The sequence below is a fragment of the Cupressus sempervirens genome, chromosome 3 (assembly GCF_028749045.1).
Source record: "Cupressus sempervirens isolate cs-2001-9-10 chromosome 3, ASM2874904v1, whole genome shotgun sequence".
Lineage (NCBI taxonomy): Eukaryota > Viridiplantae > Streptophyta > Pinopsida > Cupressales > Cupressaceae > Cupressus > Cupressus sempervirens.
Genome location: NC_143120.1, coordinates 413924183 through 413937519, shown reverse-complemented (window position 1 = coordinate 413937519; position 13337 = coordinate 413924183). Strand labels below are relative to the sequence as shown.

The 13337-nt window shown below is 34.4% G+C and overlaps 1 pseudogene; it reads right to left on the bottom strand.

The window, feature by feature from the left end:
* The window catches only part of LOC149566778 (cysteine proteinase 2-like), an 84821-nt pseudogene that overhangs the window by 11428 nt on the left and 60056 nt on the right, over positions 1–13337 (bottom strand).

Genomic DNA, 13337 nt, shown 5'->3' with positions numbered 1-13337 from the left:
CCACTCGTTCTAGTTTGAAGAAAGCTCCCTCCAAAACACCCAGCCTAATCATACTAAAACACTGTATCTAAACCATATACCCAAGAATCTGAGAGACAAGAGATGGAAAAAATCGACCAAATCAAATACCCAGGAATCTGAGAGTCTGAAAGATATAATCGAGCACAGTAAAACCTAATCATATAAGATGACCACAAATTTTAACATAGCTTTAATTGGGTATAGAAAAATGTAAACCTTAGAGCGAACGCTACAAACTGAAGAGCTCTGGGAAAAGATTCGAGCTGCTTAAAGGCGTCGTTTCCTACTTGAGTGGATTTATCAGTGACCATATCAATATAAGTGTTGCCATTCGACGCAGTCGCAGCAACGGCCAAACCCAGAATGGTGGTCACAAATACAATGAAAATAAAATGGCTGTAGAGAAGAAAGTCAGGCAGAAGAATTTGAGTTTGGAAAACTTGGGATATAAGAATGAGATTACATAATTGATTTTGCAATAATTTTCAGATAATTTTCTAGATAATTTTTAGGTCAGTAAATTTATTTGCTTTTGCTTTGTTTTATCTAATTAAATCCAAAAGTTCAGACATTGATAGTCATACGACGTGATATGATGTGGTCATATATGGGGAGGGTGGCTCCCGCTCCGTATTAGTGTTGTACTGACCATGTGTTTTAATTTGGCTAATGTTACCAAAGGGACATTTAATCTATTACCTTACTTTTATATTTTACCTGATTTTGTACTGCCATCCAGTCCACGTGAACTATTTGGGATGCACGATTCTAATGCAGCGAGTTTCTATTTATGTTTTGTTTAATCCCATGCCCTGTTATAACGACAAACATGTTGATATATAAATATTTCAAAAAATTCCTCGGTCTACAACGTACTAGGTAATGAAAATACTCTAAACTTTGTTTTATCGGATGTCGTGTTGGAATGAAAGAGTACGATATTTTAGGGCTCATTTGGTAGTGGGAATACAAGTGGAATATTCTTCATTTGGATGCATCAAATTAGAATTGGAACACGAAATAAAATAGGAATATGTATTCCAATTTTGGCTCACAATGAGGTTTTGCAATTCCACCTAAATAGGTGGAATTGGAATATGTATTTCTATTCCAATGATATTATTTTAGAAAACATAAATTTTTGGGTCTATGAATTCCCCATCAAATTCTGGGTTAACTAAACATAGAATAGAAATATGTACCCTCATTTTCTATTGTAGAATATGTATTCCTATTAGCATATTTCTGTTCCAGCAGCCAAACGGGCCCTAGGTTTGGTTCTGTTTGGTTCACCAATTGGTATAGGGAATAGGAATATGTATTCTCATTTTGCCCCTATTTCCATTCCAAAAAAATAGTTGTTATTAGAATAGCCATTCTTATTCTCAATCCTATGCCTGGAACAAAATGGGCTTGTGTAAAATTTATCGAGAAATCATCCATGCTATGCCTTCCATCCCATTTGTGGCATCCACTACTACCTTCAATCTAATTTGTGTTGTACCCCATCTCCGATCTCTTTGCCCCATCATATGAAAATAAAGAAGAATATAATATAATAACAATTGCATCTTAGGGTGTAATGGGTATATAAGGCCAGCTAAGTATTTGTTCTCTTTTCCATAAGAATACAATCGGCCAACATTTGAGGAGAGACATCTGTGTGTGTGTGTGAATCTAAAAAATGAGAATGACAATGATAAAATATTGTGGGACATCTCATGTTGCTTGTAGTATGAAAGCAAGTGTTATGCATTTAGAAAATTATACTTTTTATTATATATTATCTTGAATTAGTATAGACCAAAAATGAATAGTTTCATAACTTATCAATCATCCATTTCTCAACAAAACTTCATAGATTAACCAAATTGCATCTAAGAATTCCCATCTAATTTCTCATGTATCATGAAATTTATAAAAGTAATATATATTTATAGGACTATGGAATGTCAGTTTTCTCTGACAGACACTCCCTCACTCCTAAGAAACTTAATGTCTTATTCATCTTTTACATTTTAAAGTTTATTTTTATATTGTTTACTTGTTCTAATGAATAGAAATTTCAATAAGAAAAAATTATCATTCATCTTGATTATAGAATATTTAAATATAGTGATTTCACCACATAAACATATTTGTATTAAAAAAATTATATTCAATCTTAAATACACTTTCACACATTAACTTTAAAATATTTTTGAAATATTTTTTATTTAAAAAAAAAATCCACAATCTTATATTTTATTTATTTATATTACTAATAATACAACAATTATACATATATATACAAATAATAGAATTAAATGTACATATTTCATTTTTCTTCATCCTTTTGCTAAAACATGTTTTGTAATTTATATTGTTTATTGATAACTATATCCTAGAGTTTTATTTATATGTGAGTGTTTTATTCTCACTTTATGTAATGACCCGCCTAGAGATCCTTGGAACAAGGATTCAATACAAGCCCAATTTTTTTTTTTTTTTTTAAGTATGAATGCACATGACAACATCATACAAGGATCACAAAGATCACAACAAAAGACTTCACCACAATCCTAGCAACTGACGAATCTCTGAACACCACTATCAAACAAATACATGCAAACCGTGGCCTACAATGACAACGTACATGATGAGGGATTGAAGAAATGACCACTCATCAACAAAACACCATGTTGGGGTATAAATGCAAAATCTTGAAGTTTGGCTAAGTCTAAAATCCTAAAGCCTTGAAATTTGGCTAAGTCTAAATTTTTGAAGCCCTAAAATTTCCTAGAATCTTTATCTTATCTTAGAGAGGTCTAAAACCTATCTCAAAAGATTTGTTCCATATATTAAAATATATCTTAAGTATAAGGAATTAAATGCAGAATCCTAACATTTGTGTCAACTTATACTTAAAAAATATATTTTAAACCCCTAAAAAAGACTATTTTGAACTAGAAAGGTGTGAAATCTAGCAAGGTGTCCAAAACCAACTTTTGAAACATCCTCGGCCGAGCCTAACTACTCCATGTTTCTCGCACAAGGAAGTGTATTGGTCTCGAGTCTTGCATGAGATCTTGCAGTACTACAGGTGAGAAAGTGCATTTCTCTATGCAAGCATATACATCACTTTGCATGAGGATTCACAACAACCCACGTGAGGATTCTTAGCAGGCTACGTGAACTTCTACTTCCCTACACAAGGAAGTACATTCTTGCATGAGGAAGTACATTCTCACACGAGGAACTACCTTTCCATGTGAGAAAACACATCATCATGACAATAGAGAAAGAATAAAAAGCATAAAAATATGAAAACCTTCACACCGGGGAGTACTAGATCTACGTAAATCAAGGAAAGAACACTTGAGTGCATAATCAACAAGGAAGAGGAAAATCTATCCATCTAAACCATAGCAATAAAGAATGTACTAAAAGAAACATTTTAGTGAACATAAGGAACATCACAATGTATAGAAATAACATCATAATGAACAAAACAACTAAGTATGTGGTTCCTCCAAACCATCAATAGCATCATAAGACTATCATGAATCCTAGCCATCCCCTACACGTAACATCCCAAGACACCGATCAGATCATCAATATTATCATAATAGGCACGTCACTACTAAAACATGCTACAATATAAGCATAAAGAAATCTAACATGCTAGCAGTAAAGTATAAGATAATTCTACAAATTAGATAACATCATCTATCACATGATCACATGCTAATCATCATAATAAGGAAATGTGACAGTAACTAATATCATCTAAATATGATATACAAGCATTCCAATGAAAGTATAAATCACAAGAAAGCATACTCCAGAACCCAAAGTACTAAGTGAAAACACCGAACAATAGTCACACTAGGTTAAAAGATTGTCTTTGTACAATGGTCCCTAGCAGTGGTATAGTTGGTTACACCTTCCAACAATGTGGCACTCACAAGTCCACACCCGCCATGCTAATGGAGATAATGATCCAACTATGAACACTCAAAGCAAACATCCAAGGTTATCACTCATGCGAAACCATAATGATAACTATAACCAAGAACCTATGACAATGCAAGAAGTATAGGTCCTAGTTAGACACTCAATAGGCTACTAAGTAGGGGTTGACATCATGGAGAGTCACTTAGCATCGACAAGCCCAAGCTTAGATTGTGTGTCCTCAAACTTAAACAGGTGCTCACACATTGTGTCCTCAAACTTAATTGGGTGCTCACACATTTTATTATCTTAAATTTTGTTACCATTTACACATTTTATTTAGTTATCACTTATATAAAGCTTCCTCTGTCAATCTCTGGCACCATGATTGCTGAATTGTGATATAGAAGCCCCTTCATATGCTACCCTACTCTACCCATGCTCATCTAATGATGAGTTCCCATGGGCATTTATTTCCCAACCCAACCCCAATGATCATAACTTTTGGAAGTTCCATAGAAGATCTAGACCTGCAAGTCCTCTGACAAATTTATGCACACATACTTGTGTGTGGCATACCGCCATCATGAAGATCATAGCACAAGGACTAGATGAGAACACAAGCAAAATATCACTTAATTGGAAACAACTCAAGATGACAGATTCTACACAAATCTCAAAGCCAATTAAATCATACATCATGAAATCACTCAACTAGCCTCAATTTGAGAGTATGGATTCTACACAAATTCCAATGTGCAACAAGACCAAACATCATGAACTCACTTGATTGGCCTCAATCCAGGAGTATAGATTCTACACGAATCTTAGTGTCCATGAAACAATAATAAAGGTCCAAAAGAAACCATAACAATAGGTATAAAATCACTCTACTAAACATAAAGTTGGGAGTACAAAGGTGACATGCATCCCAATGCAAACATAAAAGTGCAATAAAGGTCTGACTAATATCCAAATGGATAATCTAGGTCTGTGACCCAACTTGTGCCAAGAAAACCTAAGAAAATAGGGCGGCATGCAAAATGAGGTAAAAACTTCAAATTTTAGAAAACTTCAAAATTAAAATCCATTTGGTCTTTAAGTAGAAAAATCCCAAAATAATTGAGTTTAGACACAATACGCAAAAATGGCCAGCATAACAATGCAAAAATCCAAACCGTCATCTCGAAAAATAGGGAAATGTTCATACCCAACCAACTAGGTAGAACCATTAAACAAAAATGGAGTGGAACACTAGTTCTCAACCTCTAGTCAAATGGCTATAAAAAATAGAAGCATAAATAGAGTAGAAAAAATAAAACGGGAGAGCCATACCTCACAACCAAAAGGGAAAAATGAGAATCTGAATTAGAAAATAAAAAGCCCATCGAAGTGGCCAAAAGTTGCAACAACCCAAGGTCTCCCCGAGCTAGATCTAATGATCTCAACGTCATGATGATCCCACACCTATAGCTCCCAGAATGAACAAAATAGTAAATCCTTATGAAGAGGATTTTGAGTTTTACTCTCCAACTTTCTAATTTTAAAGTGAGAAGTGAGGAATTGAATTACTTTTTGGATACTTATTTACTTTTCTAGTGAATAATCAATTAGGGAAATTAACTAGCCAACCTAGTTAAACCCCGAATCTACCCAAATGAAAATATTATATTCCTATAAATAGGAAATCATCTATGGAAAATTTGTAAGAAATTAAAATAAATCAATTAAAAATCCCAAAACCCAAAACACAAAAAATTTCCTTAACAACTTTCACAACAATGTGAAACTCTAAATGCATAGACATGTTCACTAGTCTTATCACATAATATAAATGAGTTTGGATTTAATAATCACTGAAAGGTTTAATGAAATAATTAAAAATAAGGATACATTGATCACATAGGGACAAAATTGGTGAAATATGAATAGCCGAATCATTAACTCTATGTGCCATTGCTAGGGATATGAATCCTACACACTACACAACACAATCAAGTGCAATTGCATATAATAACATAGCCAAAGAAATAAATGCTTTAAATCACCTAATTTAACCATTTATTTAATTATATTAAAATTATTTATTTACATCACTCATGTTCGCATAAAACATAACAATGCAGGAATGAAGTAAATAACCATATCATTAAATCCACCACATAACATAATCAAAGACATGTCCAAATACTAGATAACTAAATATCATCATAAAACACACTATCATTGCAAAATGGTATCATCATGTAATATGATCAACTGAACAACATAGTAGTCTAACATCTATGATACTAAAATCAAATATAACATCTGACCCATATGTCATCTCAAATTTAAAACACCACATAAGTAACAACAATCTATTGGATCAAAATATAACAAGGTAAATATCTACAACACATAACCAAAGATTCCAACATCGACAATGCATTTCTAACTATTTAAGCATTTAATAAAGGTAGTTTGCACAACATTAAAAAGGAACATAAAACACAAAAGTGAACATAGTCATAAACATGACTAACCACTGCTATAGGAACCTAGTCTAGTGTAGCATGGTAATAGTACATAGTACAATCTCTGCACACATCTTAGGGTAATCACAGAACAACCTCATGATACCACATCAACCCTGGTAACCACTGGCAGAAACTTTAGTGAACCAAAAATCACATCATAATATCATAAATTAGTCATAAGCATAATCAAATCAACTTATATAGAAACACAAATTAAATCACCTCATCGGTATAGACCACTCATGGTCACAATCATGATCCATCACAACAAAAGATCAACAAGGTTGCATCCATCAAGATGACTTATAGAAGTCAAATGGGAGATGCACTGCATCATCCCCTTGAAAGACTAGGCTTACTCCTATAAGACTGCAATCCAAGAATAGAAACCAAAACACACGAAGAACTAAAAAATCAAAACTAAACAATAGGAACGACTCAAAAAACTCTCTACAAGTCAAACCCCATCACTCCAACATTGTCAAAACATCACGTCAACCCCCAAATTGGTCAACCACAAGAGAAAGGTGTCACACTAACACAAGGTCCTCCAACAAGGAACCTTCTATGTGCTAGGTAAAACCCATCTAGCCCTAAAGTCAACAATATGAGGTAAGGAAAAAGCCACTCTACCTTGTCAACGAGTGCCCAACTATGACATGCACCTACCATATGACCGCAAAACTAGGTCAACACACTACACACTTCCAACAAGAATTGGAATCATGGGGAATAACCATCCCAAATTTCCCAAGAATACTATCATGTCATACATGAGCATCCTTGAATCCACGTAAAGTCACCCTTAGAAGAAGGAGGAAGATAGTTTACTAACAAAATTACACACTCCAAAAGATTACTCACCACAAAGCATAGGAGCACAATGCCTCTCCAAGGTACAAAAGATCAATTACCACTAGGAACTAGGGTTACACAACTCAACAAGACAAGATATCACCTTTCCGCAAGGATGCAAAGAATTCTATCAATGGACGCAATCATGAAAAATCTTCACACCAACTCATAAGATGGTAACATGTGTCCAATGATACCATGTCCCTCTAGCACCATGTAGGGAATTCCACATCCAACCTACTGCTAAACTCAATCTCTAGCCTTAAGTCAATGGTCAATGAGAAAACTTGGTTGAGACAATCCTCTTGAAGAAACAAGCTTAGGGAGAAATAAATTATAGAGTATTAGGACTGAGATGGAGTCTCTCTCAACCTTTGCACTAAATCAGCCCAAGACACATTAGAGAACTCACAATTCCACTAACCATCAACATACTCATCTGAAAACACTAACTAAGCTAGTGGCATAACCATTCTAGCCTACTCTATCAAGAGAGAAAAGAATATGGAGATGCACCCAAGACAACATCCAAAAAGGAGAATCTAGACTCATTAAAGAACTAAGTCACTCCCAAATGACAAGGCAACATCACCCTTGAGCAAGGAACACTCAGAAACCACACTTCACCTCACAAAGGTAGATCGGTGCAATAGGAAACACACAAACCCAAGCATGAACCTCAAAAAATACCTCATAGATTATGAATACTAGATAACTCTTCCATTAAGAATAACATGAAGAGTTAAACTTCTCCAATGGATATAAATATGAGGTGCCATGATTGAGTTGGCCTCTACTCGATAAAGGGTACTTAGAACATCAATCTACTCCTTCAGAAGTGCAAATAGGTTGCTCATTGTTCCCTAGCAAAAATATTGCATTAGCACAATCTAAGTTTCTTAGGAAACCAGGTGAGAAAGTGCATGACCACCAGTTTCTCACACAAAATTTTAAATCAGCACAAAAATTTCTTTCACTCTGGAGGCCATAACTTTTATGTCCAGACTTGGATTGACTTTGTTTGGAAAGCATCGAAAAGATATCGACGAGGCCTACAACATGATAGAGCTTAGAGAGTCCTAAGATCTAATAGTTTGAGTCACCACTCAAGAAAAAATCACATAGGTAAAAACAACAATCTTAGTTACCAAGACAAGCAACAGATGAAATATCCAAAACCACTCAAGAACATGCATGCCCAAAACAACATAAGACATTGAAAGAAAGGTAATTCACACACTAAAACCATCATTATTTCTCTTTCATAATTTCATTAATTAAACATAATATAAGCACTAATGCACAATGAAACTGAAAGGTTTTCAGAGCAAGGGTTCAAGAGTCACTTACCATAAAACAAGTACATATCTTTCAATTTCTTTCAAGAGTATCATTTGGTTTACTCATCTTTTAAACCATTCAATTACATTAACAACTTAAAAACTATCAAAGAAACACTAGCATGTTCTCCATGATATTATCCCTTATATGTACTACTAAAGGTTCAAGATGAACACGGTAGGATCACAACACAAAACTGGGTAGCAGCTAGAACACATTTAGAATAGTCATCAAGAACCAAAACAAAAAGCCCAAATGGGGAATTGTCAATTCCAATAGTAAATATCAAAAAGTGCACATCTCAACAATAACTCAAACGTGAAAACTATCACAAAGAGAGTGATGGATAAAATTTGATGACTATTCTAAGAGAGGAAAGTATTGAAAACCAATGCTTGCCCAACAACATGAGAAAAGTACCTCTCACAAAATAAGATAATGTATCAATAAAATAACATTACATGTGATGACTATGGGTCGTCACACAAGAGGGATAAATCAACACAAAATGCTAAGGAATACATATCCTGGCAGTGTTAGAGAACACACTCACACACATCAAGCAATATACCATTAGTAGTGTCATGGATATGTAGACAACAATATTTTTTCTTAATTATTTTCCATGCAATGAAACATTTAGATATTCATCAATTTAATGCAAATTTCCATAAGCTTAAAGAAGTAATCAAATTGGGGATTTAAGTCATTAACCCAAGGGTATAATGCAAAACCTACTCCTTTGCATTGATTCACAACAAACACTCATTTCTCAATGAAAGGAACCATTTCATTACTATAATGACATAGCATAGAATCACAAATAAGATTCATTCATTTACTTAGAATTTGGTGAAAACAAGGAAACAATGCACCTTTCTCCACAAGGAGAAATCAAAGAGGAATTGAAAGCCAACACATGGATACCAATCAGTGGTTCCATCCAGAAATGTCATACAAGAAACCAACCAAACAAGGCACAACAATTCCATCTATAAACCAGGAAGATCCACTTCCTTCCCCTCACACTGATCTAGTTGTATCTACTGGATAAGCAAGTCCATCCCAAGTAGATACCATATGGGAAACATATACAGAGAGATCCCAATGTTTCAACATGAGCTCTAATACCAAATGTAATGCCCCACCCAAAGATCCTTGGAACAAGTATTCAATACAAGCCAAGATTTTTTTTACAAGTATGAATGCACATGACAACATCATATAGGGATCATAAAGATCACAACGAAAGACTTCACCACAAACTCAAGAACCAACAAATCTTTGAACTCCACTACCAAATAGACACACACAAACAGAGGCCAACAATGACCACTCATAAAAAAAACACCATGCTGGGGTATAAATGAAGAATCCTAAAATTTGGTTAAGTGTGAAATCCTAAAGCCCTAAAATTTGGCTAAGTCTGAATGTTTGAAGCCCTCAAATTTTCTAAAATCTTTATCTTATCTTAGAGAGATTTACAACCTATCTCAAAAGATTCGTTGCATGTATTAAAATTTATCAACTTATACTTAAACGATATATTTTAAACCCCTAAGAAAGATTGTTTTGAACTAGAAAGGTGTGAAATGCAACAAGGTGTCCAAAACCAACTTTTGGAACTTCCTCAGCCTAGCCTAACTGCTTCTTATTTCTCACATGAGGAACTACACTGGTCTTTAGTCTCACATGACATCTTCCAGCATTGCACAAAAGAAAGTGCATTTCTCCATGTGAGGATATGCATCGCTTTGTGTAAGGATTCCCAGAAACCTATGCGAGGATTCTCAACAAGCCACATGAACTTCTACTTCCTTGTGGAATGAAGTACATTCTTGCATAAGGAATTGCCTTTCCACACGAGAAAACACATCAGTGTGACAAAAAAGAAAGAATAAAAATCATAAAAACATGAAAACCTCCACACTAGGGAGTACTGGGTCCACATAAATGGAGGAATAAACCCTCGAGTACATAAACAACAAGGAAGAGGAACATCTATCCATCTAAACCATAGCAATACATAATGTACTAAAAGAAACATCGTAGTGAACATAAGCAACATCGCAATGTATATAAATAATATCACAATGAACAAAACAATTAAGTACATGGTTCCTCCCAATCGTCAATAACACCATAAGACCATCATGGATCTAGCCATCTCTCGCATGTAACATCCCAATCCATTAATTAGATCATTAGTACTATCATAATAGGAACATCACTACTAAAACATGCTACAATATAAGCATAAGAAAATCTAACATGCTAGTAGTAAAGCATAAGATAATCCTACAAAGGAGATAAAATCACCTATTACATGATCACAAGAAAATCATCATAATAAAGAAATGCAATAGTAACTAATATCATCTAAACATGATATATAAGCATTCCAATGAAAGCATAAATCATGAGAAAGCATACTCTAGAACCTGAAGTAGCAACTAAAAACACCTAGCAATAGTCTGACTAGGATGAAAGATCATCTCTGTACACTAGTCCTTAGCAGTGGCATAGGTAGCTATGCCACCCAACCATCTGGCACTCATCGGTCCACACCTGCTATTCTGATGGAGATAATGATCCAGCCATAAACACTCAAACCAAACATCCATGGCTATCACTCATGCCAAATAGTAATGATGACTATAACCAAAAACCTATAACAATGCAAGAAGTACAAGTCCTAGTTAGACACTCAATAGGATACTAAGTAGGGGTTGACATCATGGAGAGTTGCTTGGCATCAACAAGCCCAAGCTTAGATCATGTGTCCTCAAACTTAAACAGGTGCTCACACATTGTGTCCTCAAACTTAATCGGGTACTCACACATTTTATTATCTTAAGTTTTATTACCATTCACACATTTTATTTAGTTATCACTTATACAAAACTTCCTCTATCAACCTTTGGTGCCATGAATGCTGAGCTACGAGATAGAAGCCCCCTCCATATGCTACCCTACTATACCCATGCTCATCCAATGAAGAGTGCCCATAGGCATGCAAATTTCCAACCCAACCCCAATGATCATAACTTCTAGAAGTACCACAGAAGGTCAAGACCAACAAGTCCTCTGACAAATGTACATGCACATACTCGCACCACCATCATGAAGATCATAATATAAGGACTAGATGAGAACACAAAAAAAATATTACTCAACCAAAAAAAACTCAGGAGGACAGATTCTACACAAATCCCAAAGCCAATAAAACCATACATCACAAAATCACTCTATTGGCCTCAATATAGGAGCATGGATTCTACAAAAATCCCAATGATGCAACAAGACCAAACATCATGAACTGACTCAACTAGCCTCAATCTAGGAGTATGGATTCTACATGAATCCTAGTGTCCATGAAACAATAATGAAGGTCCAAAAGAAACCATAACAATAGATCTATATAAAATTACTCAATTGAATACAAAGTCAAGAGTACAGATGTGACATACATCCCAATGCAAACATAAAAGTGCAACAAGGGTTTGATTGATATCCAAATGAATAATCAATGTCCATGAGCCAACTCGTGCTGAGAAAACTTGAGAAAATAGGGTAGTACACAAAAAAAGGTAAAAATCTCAAATTTTAAAAAATTTCAAAATTAAATTCCATTTGGCCTTTTGGTACAAAAACCCCAAAAATTTAAAAAAATTGAGTTTGGACACTATGGGCAAAAATGGCTAGCATAATGGTGCAAACCCTAAACCATCATCTTGGAAAATAGGGAAATGCTCATACCTGACCAACCAAGCAAAACCAATAAATAGAAACAAAGGGGAACACTAGTTCTCAACCTCTAGCTAAATGACTACAAAAAACAAAAGCATAAATGAAGTAGAAACAATAAAATGGGAGAGCCCTACCTTGCAGGCAAAAGGGTAAAATGGGAATTTGAACTGGAAAATAAAAAGCCTGCAAAAGTGGCCAAAAATTGTGACAATCTAAGGTCTCCCTGAGTTGGATCCAACAAGCTCAACCTCATGATGATCCCATGACTGTAGATCCCACAATGAAAAAAATAGTAAATCCTTATGAAGAGGATTTTGGATTTTACTCTCAAACTTTCTAATTTTAAAGTGAGAAGTGAGGAATTAAATTCCTTTTTGGATACTTATTCACTTTTTGAGTGAATAATAGATTAGGGCAATTAACTAGCCAACCTAGTTAAATCCTAAATCTAGCAGAAAAAAAAAGGCTATTCCTATAAATAGGAATTCATCTATGGCAAAGCTGCCAAGAATTAAAATAAATCAATTAAAAAGCCAAATACCCAAAACACAAAAAATTTCCTTAACAACTTTCGTGACAATGTGAAACTCTAAGTGCATAGACACACTCCCTAGTCTAATCACATAATGCAAATGATTTCAGATTTAATAACCACCAAAAGGTTTAATTAAAAAATTAAAATAAGGATACATCGACCAAACAGAGATGAAATTGGTGAAATATGAATAGCTGAATCATTAACTCCATGTCCCACTACTAGGGATATGAATCTTGCACACTACACAACACAATCAATTGCAATTGCATATAATAACATAGCTAAAGCAATAAATGCATTAAATCACCTAATTTAACCATTTATTTAATTATATTAAAATATTATATTTACATCACTCACATTTGAATAAAGCATAACAA